A 17120-nucleotide genomic window follows, 5' to 3' on the forward strand; every position below is an offset into this window, starting at 1 on the left:
AACCAGGAATAGAGCTTGAAACATACCAGTCAAGAGCACCTTTGAGTCTTTTAAGGAATTTATCATCATTTCTTTGTTTTTGGTTAATATCTGAAATAGTTCCATATTACACTTGCATAATTTCTCCAGAGCTGACTTTGAAGGAGGCATTCAGTTCCAGCTAGTTCCATATTTTGGCAAGAACTATAATTCTATATAAAAAAAACATATTTTAGGGTGCCTGGGTGGCTCAGTGGGTTAAAATCTCTGCCTTCGGCTCAGGTCATGATTCCAGGTTCCTGGGATTGAGTCCCACAGTGGGCTCTCTTCTCAGCAGGGAGCCTGTTTCCATTCCTCTCTCTCTGGCTGCCTCTCTGCCTTCCTGTGATCTCTGTCAAGTAAATAAATAAAATTTTTTAAAAAACATATTTTATACCAGTTATTCATGTTTATTAACTAAGATATCACAATACAAATAATACAAACAGTTGCTCTTTATTAATACCTTCAACCAAGAGCAAAAAATATGTCATATCTTCTCCAAAAATTTTATATCATCTGATAGGTCAGATATATATAAAATTACATATAAAGTTTTAAAAATATCAGCAAATATTTTCATTTAAATGCAAATTTGAAAAAAAATCTACTTTTCCAAACACGACTTTTTATCCTATGATTTTTGAATTTTGTCGACAACTGATAAAATGTTTAGCAAGACTATAAATGTTAGATCGAAAAAAAATGATTAATTGATGTAGGTTCAAATTATTATATTCCATTAAAAATGATTTAGTCTTTTTGATGAACATCGTTTGGTAATGTGTTGTATCCAGATATAGTAAATTAATGACATATATAAAATTATAGGGAAATGACACCTTCCGTTCCATTATGAGTAGAGCTTTTAGAATGCTATTTGTCACAACCTGTCATCTTGTAATTATGTAGCATTATGTAGCATTTAAAAAATGTATACTCTTCACTTCGAAGTGCTTTAGAAATCTAAAATATGACTTTCTATGGTTTGTGTCTCCATATTCCTTTATTGCCATTTTGAACAAATCCACATGCTTTGATTCAAAGGTAATAAATTGCTCTTATTTGGAAAAATGATGTTTATTTTTGTTCTCTCACCCTTAGCAGGTGGTTTCATTTTAGCACACTTCAGAGTTATAATTTCATGCTTATTAAGAACATTTATTATGATCTACATAGATGAATGAAACTTTTATTTTATTAAATTATTTGACAAAAAATCTGTTATTTTTAAAAATGTATTTCCTTTGAAGGGTTATTTTAGAGCATTCATAGAGGATCTAGGAGTGTGGTATTATGCAGTTTTTAAGTAGGTCTGAAATGGTTATTTCTATGATTGTTTCTTTAAGGCTTATGTATATTGTCCATTATATGCTATAAAATATTTTGAAAGTAAATTTAAGGTATGTTTTACATAGTTTATTTTTTGGAAAAAAATATTGAAATGACTTATGAAATTCAGTATACTCTCAACATTAATTTATTTTGAAATTTACCAGTTGTCTACTGAACCTATTATATGGCAGATATTACTTCAGACTACACTGGTCAATGAAATACTTGGCTTTGTAGAACTTTTATTTTAATGGGTGAGACAATTAAAAGCTATAAACCTTAATAAAAATTGCATAGTGCATTCAAAAATGATGAGTACAATGGGGAAAAAGAAAAATTCGATCAGGGTGAGAAAAATCAAGGTTGCTAGGAAGGGGTTGGGGAGTTAAAATTTTTTTTTTTAAGATTTTATTTATTTATTTGACAGACAGAGATCACAAGTAGGCAGAGAGGCAGGCAGAGAGAGAGAGAGAGGAAGCAGGCTCCTTGCCAAGCAGAGAGCCCGATGCGGGGCTCGATCCCAGGACCCTGGGATCATGACCTGAGCTGAAGGCAGAGGCTTTAACCCACTGAGCCACCCAGGCGCCCTGGGGAGTTAAAATTTTTAATAGGAAGATCAGGGTAGTTACAATGAAGCTGACAATTGAACAAAGGTATGGAAAGGTGATGAATTTGCCCAGAACTATCAGCAATAAGGTCACTCCAGACAAAGGAATTGACTATCTTGAAGGCCATAAGGTTGGATCATGCCTGGCATATCTGAGGAATAGCAAGGAGGCCACTGTGAGTGACTGAAGAGTAGCAGGGAAAGAGCTCACAGAGGTTAAATGAGTGGCTAGATCATGTAAAAGCTTAGAAGTCATTGTAAAACTCTGGCTTTTATATTTGGAAACTTACTGTGTGATAGAATTTCTGCTAATAACTGAGAGTTCAAATGTCCATAAAAGTTTAAGGATTCTTATTCTAGTAATACAGAATAAAGAAAAAGAGTTCATATTTTCACATGGTGTAACAAATGCTCGGAGATCCAAGTGTAGGAAGCTATGGGAGCACAGAAGAAGGCACTAAAATCACACCAATATATTTGATGACTGTGACTATATATACATTTGTATTTTCTAGAATTTTTATAGTCATGGAATCACACAATATATACTATTCATTGCCTGGATTTTCTTTTCTCAGCATCATTACTTTGAGAATCTCCAATTGTAAATAGCTCATTTTGATGTTGAATTGTAATCTCTTTAATGAATAGATCATAATTTGTCTTTGCTCTATTGATGGACATCGATGAACATTTCCACTGTTTTCAATTCTTAAAACTAAAGCTGCTATGAAATTCATATACAAGTCCTTGTATGAACATAGGGTTTGTTTCTCTTGGTGAAATGCCTAGAAGTAAAATGGCTATTTGTGTAAGTGCAACATATTTTGCATTTAAAAAAATTTTCGAACTATTTTCCAAAGTGGTGGTATCATGGTATATGCCAACAACAGTTTAGATTTTTTGTTGCTTCCCAATCTAGCTCAGATGAAGTACAATTAGCCTTTATAATTTCAGCCATTCTAATAGATATGTAAGCATGTCTCATTATAATCTTAATTTGTATTTCTTCATTGTCTAAATGTTGAGAAATTTGTCATGTGCTTATAAGCCATCCATATCCTTTTGGTGACATGTCTCTTCCATTATTTCCTTCACATGTAAAATTGGATACTCTGTTTGGTTATTAGTAAGGGTTTTTTTTTATTCATTTTTTAATAATCAGAGTAGATGTCCATTATCAGATATATAATTTCCAAATCCCTTCTCCATCTTTACGGTTTCTCAATGGAGCTTTGATAGCTGTGTCTTTCAAGAAATATGCTACTTCTTTCCTGGTACAGGGAGGTATGACTAGAACATTATCAATGTTGACCTTTGCAGAGAAACTCATGGCTTAAGATATATGTGGTCTGCGGTTGTTGGGAGTGTTCTGTAATATCAAGCATATCTAGTTAGTTTATAATTTTGTTCAAGTCTTACATATCTTACCAATTTGATGACCATTTGCCAATATAATCTTAAAATAAGGGTGTGGAAATTTTTTTCCATTTCACCTGTAAGGTAGAAGTTATAATTTTTGTTCTTAGTTTTTCCCTATATATCTCCAAATCTGTTATTAAGTATTAAAAGTCAAGAATTATTATACTCCCTGAAGAATTCATCCTTTTACTCTTCTGTAATTTTGACTTGATCTTTATGTCTGATAATGAAATTTGCTTTAAAAACACTTTTCATTATCTTGATATAACCACCAAAGTTATAGTGTGATTAGTGTTAATATAGCATATTTTTCTTTTACTTTTTAAAGCACTTCTATATTTAATCCTGACAAAGAAACAAAACAGCTTTTTAACTCTGGAAGCATCTATCTAAATTAACCTTTTTTTTTTTTAAATGAAGCAGTATCAATTTTTGTTAAGGGACCTAAACTGAAAGTAGGTTTAGAAATTTATTTATTTAATTATTTATTTAGTAAAAGATTTTATTTTGTTTATTGACAGCAAGAGAGAGAGAGAGAGAGAGAGAGAAGAAGCACACAAGCAGAGGGAATCACGTGCAAAGGGAGAGGAAGAAGCATGCTCCTTTGGGTGCAAGTAGTCCCATGCAGGGCTGGATCCCTGTACACTGGAATCATGACCTCAGCCAAAGGCAAACATCTGCTTAAACAACTGAGTCATCCAGGCACCCCTAGAAAATTAAAAAAAAGAAAAAAGACCTTTAAAAAACATTTTGTTTCTTTCTTGTTTTTTTTTTAAATATTTTATTTATTTGACAGTCAGAGAGTCAGGAAGAGGAACTATAAGCAGCACAGAGGGAAAAGGAGAAGCAGGTTTCCCACTGAGCAGACAGCCTGATGTGGGGCTCCATCCCAGGACCCTGGGATCATGACCTGAAAAGAAGGGACACTTATGGAGGAAGCCACCCAGACACCTCTTTTCTTTGTTTTTAATATATGGCAACTTATGCTTCCCAGACACGAGGAGCATATTACCCATTGATTAAATCTTTGATAACAAACTATTTATAAAGGTGTGTAAATATATACTTACTCAGATTTATACACTTTGTGTTTTCTTCATAGTTTGGGGCTGGACCCCATGGTCATAACACTGCTTCCAGTCTTTGCCTTCCCATCTTTTGATACCAGGTATTTGGTCAGCAAAGCAAATTAGTATCAAAATTAATAAGCCCTTGGCACCATATCTCTGGAGCAGGGGTTGCTCTTAGCCAAGGCACAGAGCAGTTGACCTCCCCTCGCTAGTGCTATAGCCCCAAGGACTAGGTCCCTGACACCAGAACTCAGTCTTACAAGTTATGCTAAGCAGACAAAACCAAAACAGGAAAGCTCCGACAGCTTTCACTGGCATGCCTCATCTCCAACTCCCTCGATGTCCAGGCAGTACCAGATGACAGGGAGGGGTCTTGGTCCAACATATGGGAGGGAAGGAAGTATCCACGAGCAAGTACCTGCCTCTCTGTTCCTTTATTTCATGGGCAGGTTGTAAGGAGGAGGAAGAAGATGGGGAAGAGAGGTGAACTTCAAGGGGTGAAGGCCTCAGGTAGGCAGCTGGCTCCTGCCAGTAGGAAAGGGACAAAGGAGAAAGCAGTGAGTTTTGCAGGGAGGGTGGGTGGGTTACAGCTTATGATGGAATCTGGACAGGAGTAATAGGGATACTAGTCATTTGAGTCCACCATTGGCAAGCTGGGCTGGGTGTCAGGGCAGATAGGCCTCCCTGGGCAACGGCACATGAGCGAAGGTGGAATTCTTCTCTGAGGATCAGGTGGAGCTTTGGGTGTTGGGAAAGCATAGACAGTATTGTTCCAGGGCCAAGGACAGGTCCGGGTACTCCTGGTTTGGAGGTCAAGGCCACAGTATGATCCAGGTGTTCTACCAGCAGCTTGAAGGTACCACATGCCAGCTACCCCTCATTATTGTGTATAACTCTCTGGTGCACTTATTGGCTTATCCATCAAATGACTCCTTCAGCAGCTTGAAAACCACCTCCACAGGCACTCCAGGATATGGGAGGCTTCCAGAGTGAAAATTTTGCGCAGGATCACCCCAAAAGACCAGAAGTCATCCTGGTGGATGTATATCTGGTCAAACATGGCCTTAGGGACCATCCACTTCACAGGCAGTCCACTGTTGGTTGTCTTTTTATAGTAACTGATGTGGTGATATCTCTGGCAAGGCTGAAGTCTGAGATCTTTATCATGTTGTCCTTTGTCACCAGCACTTCCCTGGTGGCCAGGTCTTGGTGTATGCACTTCTTGGAGGCAAGGTACTCCATGCCTCAGGCTACCTGGTAGGCACAGGATACCAGGTCCTTGGAGGAGAGTTGCTCTGCTGCATTGTGGCTGATATTGTAACAGTACTCCAGGTCAGGAGGCCTCTGGGCCTGCAGGTACTCCTGTATGTTGTCTTTGGAGGCATATTCCATGAGAGTGTACGAAGGACCGTCCTGTGTGCAGGACCCAGCAGGCTGGTGGTGTCCTTGTGCTGTCCAATCATCTTCATCATCTCCATTTCTGAGATTAGGTTTGACAGGTCTTTCTCTGTCGCATCTGACTTCAACATCTTCACAGACACTTTAGTCAATTGGTTGGATTTGTCTTTGTCCAGCCCAATGGCCTCCTCCAACACCACCTGCCCAACGTAGGCCTGTCTTAGGGGTCTGCCTAAACTGCCTACAACCAGCCTGCCTCAAGGCAGTTATGAACTCTAGATTATCCTCAAAAACATTAAACCACAAGCTAAAAATTCTCTTCACTAGGTCTCTGTCACAGGTCTAATTTTCTTATCTTTCATCATTTATCTTTTTCCAAATTCTTATTTTCAGTATAGTTTCTTTTGCTTCCAGGTGCTTCCCCTGGTTTCTTTATGCTGTTTCATAGGGAAGAATTATCCTGTCATAAAATTATTTCTTGAGCATTCATTACATCTCTCAGTTAAAATGGGTTCTTTTATGGTATTGATTCATTTGAGTTTTCTCAAAATGGGAAGAATTTTCAAAATGGTGTTTTCCTCAAGGTTCAGAGTATGTCTTATCCTCATCTTTACTCTTTTTGAAATTCACTTTTCAAATTCTTGTCCCTCTTTTTATCTTTTTTAATTAAAAGGTTTTATTTTTACTATTTTTTTATTTGAGTACAGTTGATATTCTGTGTTACATTGGTTTCAGGTTTTCAATATCTCCATACATTATTCAATGATCACTACAAATATAGCCACCATCTGTCTCCATATAACACTATTATAATATCATTGACTATATTCTCTACACTGTCCCATATCTCTTTTTAAAATCTCTGATTTTTATGTTTTCTGTTATTCCAATTTTCGACCATCATTTTACTTGGTTACTTTAATAAAATATGCCTGATTACACACTCTTTGCTGAACACCATAGCATTTGATTTATAGTAGTCTTCTTCTTCTTCTCCTTTTTTTAAAATTAACATATAATGTATTATTAGCTCCAGGGGTACAGGTCTGTGAATCACCAGGTTTACACACTTCACAGCACTCACCACAGCACATACCCTCCCCAATGTTCATAACCCCACCACCCTCTCCCTACCCTCCCCACCCTCCTGGCAACTCTAAGTTTGTTTTGTGAGATTGAGTCTCTTATGGTTTGTCTCCCTCCCGATCCCATCTTGTTTCATTTACTCTTTTCCTGTCCCCCAAACCCCCTACATTGCACCTCCATTTCCTGATATCAGGGAGATCATATGATAGTGTCTTTCTCTGGTTGACTTATTTTGCTAAGCATAATACCCTCCAGTTCCATCCATGTCAAGGCAAATGGCAATATTTCATTTCTTTTGATGGCTGCATAGTATTCCATCGTATATATATATATATATACCATTCATTTGTTGATGGACATCTAGGTTCTTTCCATAGTTTGGCTATTGTGGATATTACTGCTATAAACATTTGGTGCACGTGCCCCTTTGGATCATATAGCAATCTTCTTTACCTCTATCAGAACCCCAGGAAGCTTTATTTATTTATTTACTCACATAAACAGATGATCCAACCCAACGTTTTTTGATGTTCAAATGTATTATAATGTCTTACCGCTTAAAACTATGCTTACTGCTCTCTTTCACTGTCTGACTAAATCCTCATCATCACTATGCCATTTAATCAGAAAGAACATTTGAACACAGAGTTCTCTCCATATCAGGGAATGAAGACTCCACCCTTCTGTTTGTGCAGGTAAAATAAATGTTGATATTGTCTGTCCTGCACATACCCCATCCTGTTCACCAGAATATTCACCATCAAAATATATACAAAATGAAAACCATACCTCACCACCTCTATTACCACCCAGCATGCTAAAAACACCATCATATGTTCCTGAATTATTCACTTGATTGATAACCCCACTTCCACACATACTGCACTCCTTTCTCCCTGCAAATTTATTTTGGTACAGCAACTGAACCTAAAAATCAAGTCAGATGATTTTATTCTGCTGTTGAAAGCCTTTTGGTATCTTCCCCTTTCATATTAAATAAAAACTGAAGGAGTTTCAATGTACTAGATGGTCATACATCAATACGTTCTTCCTCTCTCCACCACTATGAACTCCTCATTGGCCTCCTTGCTTTTCCTCAAGAGTAACAGACAAGCTGTTCACACAAAGTCTATGTACTTACTAGCTCTGCCTAGAGCAATCTTTTCCTTTAATATTTGTATAACACTCTCCTTCACTTCCTGGGTCTTTGTGCAAATAACATCTCATAAATGAGATTTAAGCACCCAACTCAAAATAAAATTAACTTTCATCCCAGCATTCTCCAATGGCTTTTACCTTTCTTGTATTTCTTTGTAACACTTATCACCATCAACCATCAATCATTATTCTATTACTGGTTTATTTTCTTATTTGAGACAGAGAGAGAGAGAATTGGGAGGGTGCGCAGAGGAAGAAGAAAACACCCCACTGCCTAGAAAGCCTGCTGGGGAGTTACATCCCAGGACCCTGAGATCATGACCCAAGCCAAAGGCAGTCAGTCACTCAATGGACTGAGCCACCGAGGTGCCCCTCTATTATTGGTTTATTTCACTATTATATTTCAAAAGAATGTAAGCTCTTTGTGGTCAGGTGTTTTATATGTTTTATTAATTGAAGTATTCTCAGAAAGGTAGCTGGCAGATTGTAAGGGCTCACTAAACTGTATTTTGTTGTTATTATTGGGCTCCTTTATGGGCTTTACCTCTTACGCTAGAAGTCTATCCTTCAGATGTAAGCAATAAGAATAGAGCCCTGCTGCCTGTTCAAATGTGTAAAGAGCCTGTATTAAGTGGATATTTTAAAAGCTAAATGAATGGCTTAATAGTCGTATATAGGGGTAAAGGGAACATATTTTCCACAGTTTAGAAGTGGAGTTCTTTTATAGAGTTCTTTACAAGCCTAAACTATTGAACGATAATGGGCAGTTGTATATTACAATTATACAAACACTTTGGTAATTTATATCCTTTTTTTGTAATTCATGACTGGATCATTTAATTCCTTAGGAGCATTATAGCATTTCAACTTTTCATGTTCAATAAACTTATTGGGGTTGCTACCTTTTTTATTCAAATGGAGAAATAGTCATGATTTAATCTAAATAAAGTGTTATTGATTGTGTTGTTTTCTAGGAATGAGTCGCACATGCTAGTTTAAAAGTTTTGTTAAATTCACAAGTCTGTCACTGATAAAAGCCTTTTGTAGATTAGTAACTTGATCAAAACGGAAAAGTTATGTAACACCAATTGTTATACTATCTTTGTTTCCATCTTGCATTGTAATAACACCCATCTTAACTCTATTTAAGACAAATCATTGCCAGATGGATTTCTGGCATTGATTGCATGATATGAAATCTAGTATAACTAAAAGTTTTGGTTTTAGTAGCATATAAATCAATTTAGAAAAATATATGTATTTGAATATAATAAAGTTTTAAATTATTTGGCAATAGTAAACGAACATTTTTTTGTAAATTTTTATTTTCTAAAATTTCATTGAGCTCTTTTGCAATAAGAAACAAGTTACAAAAAATTAAGGTTTATTTACCCCAATTCAAAATTATTAGGATTATAATCATAGAGGCTGAAGTATTTAAAATATTGAACCCAAAATATTTTATTAGGTAAATTCATGAATGCTGAGCATTCACTGTTAAAATATACTAATACTATTGATAGATTGGTAGAAGCCTAAAATCAAATATTTATTAAATATTTATATCCATATCTTTTCATGGCTTGGTAATTCGTTTCTCTAGCATTAAATAATATTCCTTTGTTTGCACGTACTACACTTTATTTGACCTTTCACCTATGGAAGGATATCTTGGTTGCTTCCAAGCTTTTGTCAGTTATGAATAAAACTACTATAGACATCTTTGTGGGTATAGACTTCATCTTCTTTGGATAAATACCAAGAACTGCTACTGCTGAATCATCTGGCAAGAATATGTTTAGTTTTGTAAGAAACTGCCAAGTTGTTTTCCATTCTTTATTCTCAATAGACATGGAAGAACATTCCTTTGGCTCCACATCCTCACCAACATTTTGCGTTCTGTTGTCAGTGCTCTGGATTCTGGGTATGTACTGGTGTCTCTTTTTTGTTTTAATTTGCATATTCCTGATGATATATGATGTGAAGCATCTTTTTATATGCTTATTTGCCATCTGTAATATTTTCTTTTGTGATGTATCTGCTAAGGTCTTTGGCTCATTTTTAATCAGGTTTTCCCCCATTGTTGAGTTTTAAGGGGTCTCTGTGTATTTTTGATTAACAGTCCTTTGCCAGATGTGTATTTTGCAAATTTTTTCTCATAGTCTGTGCTTTGCCTTTTCATTCTCTTGGCATTGTGTTTCACAGAGTAGACATATTTAAATTCAGTGCTTGTGCTTTTGTAGCTAATGGTATTGCCAAAACCAAGGTCATTTAAATTTTCTTCTATATTACCTTCTACATGTTTCATGTTTAGGTTTATAATCCAATCTGAGTTAATTTTTGTGAAGAGTGTATGATATCTGCCTGGATTTATTTTATTTTATTATTTTATTTTATTTTATTTTATTTTTTTACATTTAGCTTCACCATTACTCCAGAACCATTTGTTTAAAAGATTGTATTTTGCTCTCTTGTATTGCTTTTGCTTTTATATTAAAAATAAAATATAATTGATAATATATATTCTGTTGCTTTAATCTAGTCTTTCTGTGGTATTACAATATCTTGCTTACAATTATCGTTATGGCAAACATTTTTTTAAGATTTTATTTATTTATTTGACAGTGAGAGAGATCACAAATAGGCAGAGAGACAGACAGAGAGAGAGATGAGGAGAAGCAGGCTCCCTGCTGAGCAGAGAACCCAATGCGGGACTCGATACCAGGCCCCTGGCATCATGACCTGAGCCGCAGGCAGAGGTTTAACCCACTGAGCCACCCAGGTGCCCCATAGTTATGGTAAACTTTGAAGTCGGTCCTCAGTCTTTGTTCTCCTTCAACACTATGTTGACTATTGTGAGTCTTTTCCTCTCCATATAAACTTTAAAATAAGTTTGTTAATATTAAAAAAAAAAGAACTTGCTGGAATGCATTAATTGTATAGATAAACTTGGAAACCAGTGACCTCTTGAGCTTAGCAGGAGATAGACCATGGACATCAGTTGTCACAGTGGTGCCTCTGGCAGAACCTATTGCAAATCCCTAGGCAAAATGAGACCTCAAGGATCTGAGAGAATGTCTAAGAAGTACTTGATACATCCCTTGGGAATGGTTTATTGAAGTGTCCAGTGTCTGAAAGCTGGGGAATCTTGATAAGGGAGGGAAAATTAGTTATGATAAAACATATCAACAAACATCAATAAATTTTGTAAAACTAATTGTAATGGCTCATATACAATATGACCAACAGAGGGACCATCAGAAGGAAAGCATCAGTTATGTTTATTGTGAAATTTTTTATTCAAAATAAAGCAATGTGAGGGGAAGACACAATGAGAAAATTACCATTTTTTAAATGGTGAAACTTCTTACAAAATGGAATAGGTTTTATATTCTAAGTAGTATATTGAAAAGTAAAACCTTGGGGCACCTGTGTGGCTCAGTGGGTTGGGCTGCGGCCTTCGGCTTGGGTCATGATCTCCGGGTCCTGGGATTGAGCCCCGCATTGGGCTCTCTGCTCCGCAGGGAGCCTGCTTCCCTCTCTCTCTCTCTCTCTCTCTCTCTCTGCCTGCCTCTCTGCCTACTTGTGATCTCTGTCTGTCAAATAAATAAATATAATCTTTAAAAGTGAAGAAAAGAAAAGTAAAACATTAAAAAATAAAATTTCAATTAAAAAAATTATGTAATTCAAAAAAGGTTAAAAATAGCAGAACAATTTTTCTTATAACTGGAAAATACATTGTATATATATCTATCAAAAATAACTTGTCATGGGGGCGTCTGGGTGGCTCAGTGGTTTAAAGCCTCTGCCTTCGGCTCAGGTCATGATCCCAGGATCCTTGGATCGAGTCCCACATCGGGCTCTCAGCTCAGCAGGGAGCCTGCTTCCTCCTCTCTCTCTCTGCCTGACTCTGCCTACTTGTGATCTCTGTCAAATAAATAAATAAAATCTTTTACTAAAAAAATTTTAAAAAATAACTTGTCATGTCTGGAATCAGGAGCATTTGGAAAAAAATAATATCTGAGGACAATATTTCTGCCATGTTTTGTGCCTTGTTAATATTTTTAAACAGTCAGGCAACTTTTAGCTTTATTGAAATACCTGCTAATATACCAGCAGTGCCTTTTGGAGCCCTATGACTATAAAAATTAATTGCAAATATTCAAAATGTTTACTATGGTGTCACTATTTAGGGCCACCACCAAGTATATTTCAGAAGTAAGGATAACTGTTACTCTTCCATAAGGCAAAAGGGCATATTTTCAGGAGTTCCATCTGCTGTACCAGGAGGTGAATCAAGTAATGATTTTTGTCTATAAAATAATTCACTTTTCAATCTAACATCCCTCATTCCACATTATAATAATAAAAACTAGGAGGAGACTAAAGCAAACAAACAACTACAACTACAACAACCAGCTTTTCCTTCAGTGGAAAAGTAAATATAACCTTATGAGTAGCCTGAAATTTATTTTTAAATATTTTAAGATAAACGTTTTTGCTAGAAAACCATATATTTTATATTACTAAGAAATAACAGGCAAAGTTTTATTAACTTCTAAAAAGTCTAGTTACTTCTATTTATCTATGAACACATCTTTATGAAGTAGAACATGATCACACCTATTGTATCTACCCAAGTTTGTATGCTTTGGTTATTTTATGTTTGCTATTTCCTTGCTTAATTTTTACAATATTTGATACATAATAGTATCTTTAAGTCCATCTATGGTTTCACAGAATTTGTTTGAACTTCATAAAAATGTACCATACTTTTTGCACTGTCCTTGTTTTACTTCGCTTTTAGCTTTCCAAGATTTATTCACTTTAGAGTGTGTAGCTATCATTTATTTTTATTCCTCCATAATGCTATGTTTACAAATTTGTATTTATCTGTACTTTTAAAAATATCTTAATTATATACCATTTCTCATCTCACGTAACACTCGTGTTACTTCTACACTTATCAGATATTATGTAACTGAAAATCACAACTCAGCAACAATAGAACACCATTTTTCAAAATTAAATGGCTTACCAGAATTCTTTAATTCTATCCTTTATTTGTATTAGATGACCTTTTATTCTGGTATTTGGCATTGTTCATATGGAGGAAAGCTTATAAGTTGATATTCCATAAATAGAAGGATTTATTATGATTGATTAATTATTTTCATTTAGAATGATTAGAATATGGTTGATTTAATATTTCTTTCTTACTCTCTGCCTGGAACATAGTGCTATCTATGTAATAGCCACTAAAATATTAAGTTAATTACCTAGACTTTAAACTGCATATGAATAGGAATAACATACAGAACTCTTCTCAGATTGGGACACCTGGGTGGCTCAGTCAGTTAAACGCCTGAGCCTTTAGCTCAGGTCATGATCTTAGGGTCCTGGGACTCAGTTCTGCAACAGATTCCCTGCTTAGCCGGGAGTTTGCTTCTCCCTCACCCTGCTGCTCCCCCTGCTTGTGCTCTCTCTCACTCTCTCTCTTACAAATAAATAAAATTTAAAAAATAAATTCTTCTCAGATAGCTAATATAGAATATCGTCTTTGTATTCATCAAAGGGAAAGTGCCATATAATAATAAAATTCAGACTACTTCAAATTCATTTTTTAACCAGTAAGAAAGTACTGAAAACAAGCCAAAAATGTCTTCAATGAATTAAAGAGATAGATTGATTTTCAATATCTTAATGTTTCTAAAATAAATTGCAAGATTTTATACTAGATATCAGTGTAAATATTCATTATACGAGGATATTCTAAAAAATAAACCCGAGAAAACTACTTGACATATATGATGACAAAAACGAGTTTGACAAAAGTCAGTTTGGGTAAAACTTACAACACCTACCACCTGAAACTCTTGTTCTATAATTTAATTATTTTAATTTACAAAAATACAAAAATAATATATCAGAGTAAGTATATTGATAGCTTTGAAGGTATGCTCTGGTTGTGCACTGTTTACTATTTAAAGGGGAATCAAATATGTGATGCTTATGGTGTGGCTATATTAAAATTGAACAAGTTCAGAAGCATACGAGGAATAGAATAAAGACAAAAGATGACCCTTACTTATCCTAAAGATAGACAATGGTATATATGTGCTAGTTGGGGAGAGAATCCAGTCAGTAGATGGAGGATGTGGTAGTGGAAAAAAAAAGACACAACGTTTTGGTTGAAAGTTTAGCACTATATTTAACAAAGTGAAATTGTGTGTTAATAGCCTTGAATAAAATCCAAAAAATATATTCAATTCATTGAAGATTATTTAGGAAAAACTTGAAAAATACAACTTGATAAGGATTCCAATAAAAGATTCATAAGCAATACAAGTTTCAGAATTTTTAGTATATTTTCCCTAAAAAGCCATTTGATTTAAATTAAAAAGAATTCTATTTACCTGCCACTTAAATAAGAGGAAATTATTTGGTTTTGTAATAAGTCAATAAAATAAATTAACATATCTCTAGAAAACAGATATGCACACTAATTTAAAAAGAATAGTGCTTCATCTGTTCAGCAAACATTTGTAAAATTCCTTGACATCAGCTAGCTCTGGAGTTCTGCTAGGTGAGTAAGGCCATGTATGTTACTGCTCAGAGTACTGACGCAAAGCAATTGTCCCCTTCACATCCATTTTTTGCTGTTGATATGTCATGCTATGTTGTTTAGAGATCCATAGATGGCCCTACATGAAGGCCTTTTTTTGTGTGTATATGGGTGACTGTGATTTAACTTTCAAATAAGATGGCTCCTGATTTACAATGATTCAACTTATGATATATTTGGCAATGATGTGAAAGTGAAAGTGATTCAGTAGAAACTGTACTTTGAATTTTGAATTTGGGTCTTTATAAAAAGGGACAGTGACATGTGGTATGGTGCCATCTTGTGATGCTGGGCAGCGGCAGTGAGCCACAGCTCCCAGTCAGCTAGAAGATTACAGGGGTGAACACCTTGTATTCTTACAAACATTCTATATATAACCATTCTTCTTTTTTTAGTGTAATATTTAATAAATTGCATGTGATATTTGATACTTTGTTATAAAATAGGCTTTGTTTACGATGATTTTGCCCAAATGCAGGCAAATATAAGTGTTCTGAGTATGTTTAAATAAGCTTAAGGTAAGCTATGATATTTGATAGTTTAGGGGTATTAAATGCATTTTCAATTTTTTATGTGTTTCTCTGTACATAGCCCCCTTGTAAGCTGAGGAACATCTCTATATGTATATGTAGCCTTGGTATGGCTTACATATTATTGGCATGAAACATCTAGAACTGTACGTGTGCCATATAATTGTCTACAACATCAAACAAGTTTCTTGAAAACTTGTGCCAAAAGGGTTATGTCTTTAAGGATTCTTATTTCAGAAGGGTTCTCTCAAACGTAAGATTTTTCAGAAGTTAAGTGAAAATCTGACCAAACTAAACATTTTTCCATTTTCTCTAGTGAGCAAAGATAGCTAAAATCTATCTGCCATTTTCAACACTGTACTCAACGATTGTAATTCTAATTTAAGAACAGATTATTTATATCAAAAGCACATGTTGCCCTAATCTTATAGAATATTCATAAATCTCACTCAGAGCCTTGGACACTTTTATTTGTTGAGTCTATATGGTACTACGGACATTCATCTTTTTTGACCTCATAGCTTCATGTATGTCTATACTTTTGAAAATACATGCATCATAGTTCCATTGTAAAATGTCTGGGTTGTAAAATGTGCTATGCTATCAAAATGGTAATAAGAACATACAAATGACCTGATGTAATGAACTGGACCAGATTGCCAGATATCACATTTCATACCAGAAAGTTTCAGTGGTAAGTTTTAAAATGGCCAGCTATACTTCGACTGAATTATAACTCATTTAACTTCTTTCTTTGTGTACAGTATTATACATTAGTCAGTATTATAGTAAATAAGTACTTTGGACAGATGTAAATATGCTGTAATAAAAAATGTCTTTCTTCTTTCTTTTAGTCCTTTTTACTTGTAAGACTAGCCACGAATACCATGCCTCCCCCAAAATAATTTGCAATCCAAATTTATCTCTAAATGAATTTATTGCACAGAAAAAAAATATATATACACTTACAGTAGACATGTTCAAATATAGTTACACAACAGCAGGGCCCTATATGTAAGCAGTATAGTTGTTTTGTTTTGTTTTTTTCTTTAAAAAAAAGAGGTTATGTGAAATATTGGGATTTTATTTCCAGGCCTCGTATTTCAAGACATTTAACTACACTTACGGTGTCAACAGCCTCTTGTTGGCAGTATGATTTTATTGGCTCCATGGAATAACAGCAAGAATTTACTATTGCTTCTTTCTTTTATGACACACACAGAAAAAAAAATGACACATTTGCTCAAGACCAACCAGAATCATTTTAACCTATCAAAATTGATGGGAGGCCTTCACTGCCAAAGTCACTGCTGGGTTTTCACAATTCATTGCAGACAATCTGCTACTCCCATTATGATAAAGGAGAGAAGAGTCATAATCAGGGAAAAATCTAGATTAATACTTGTAATTATCATGAAATTATTTAGTCTGCTACAGGATTATTATTATTAGTGTCATTTGATAATTTTATCTCATTGTATTAAACACAACTGTGAGTAATTACCCTACCTAATATTTCTCTGTATTGGCTGACTAGCTAGCAAACATTCATGAAAATATGCATTAGCCACACATATAAAATGCTGCATTATGATGCTGTTGAATCAGGACATACCACTACCTGATCCTGTAGCTCTTTGAGGATTTGCAAATCAATTAATTCTATGTTTATTGGATTCTTCCCATAGAATTAGAAAATTTATAATAGAGTCCATGAACATTATTAGTTTTACCATTTTAAACCAGCAATCACACTTTGATTTGTACAACAAAAGCAGAAATATAAACACACACATTTGGATCAGTTTTCTGTTAGTCTGTCTGGACTTCAAAATCCTATTCCTCAAGATAATGCACACCAAAGTTCTGGA

The sequence above is a fragment of the Mustela lutreola genome, chromosome 14, assembly GCF_030435805.1.
Source record: "Mustela lutreola isolate mMusLut2 chromosome 14, mMusLut2.pri, whole genome shotgun sequence".
NCBI classification, from domain to species: domain Eukaryota; kingdom Metazoa; phylum Chordata; class Mammalia; order Carnivora; family Mustelidae; genus Mustela; species Mustela lutreola.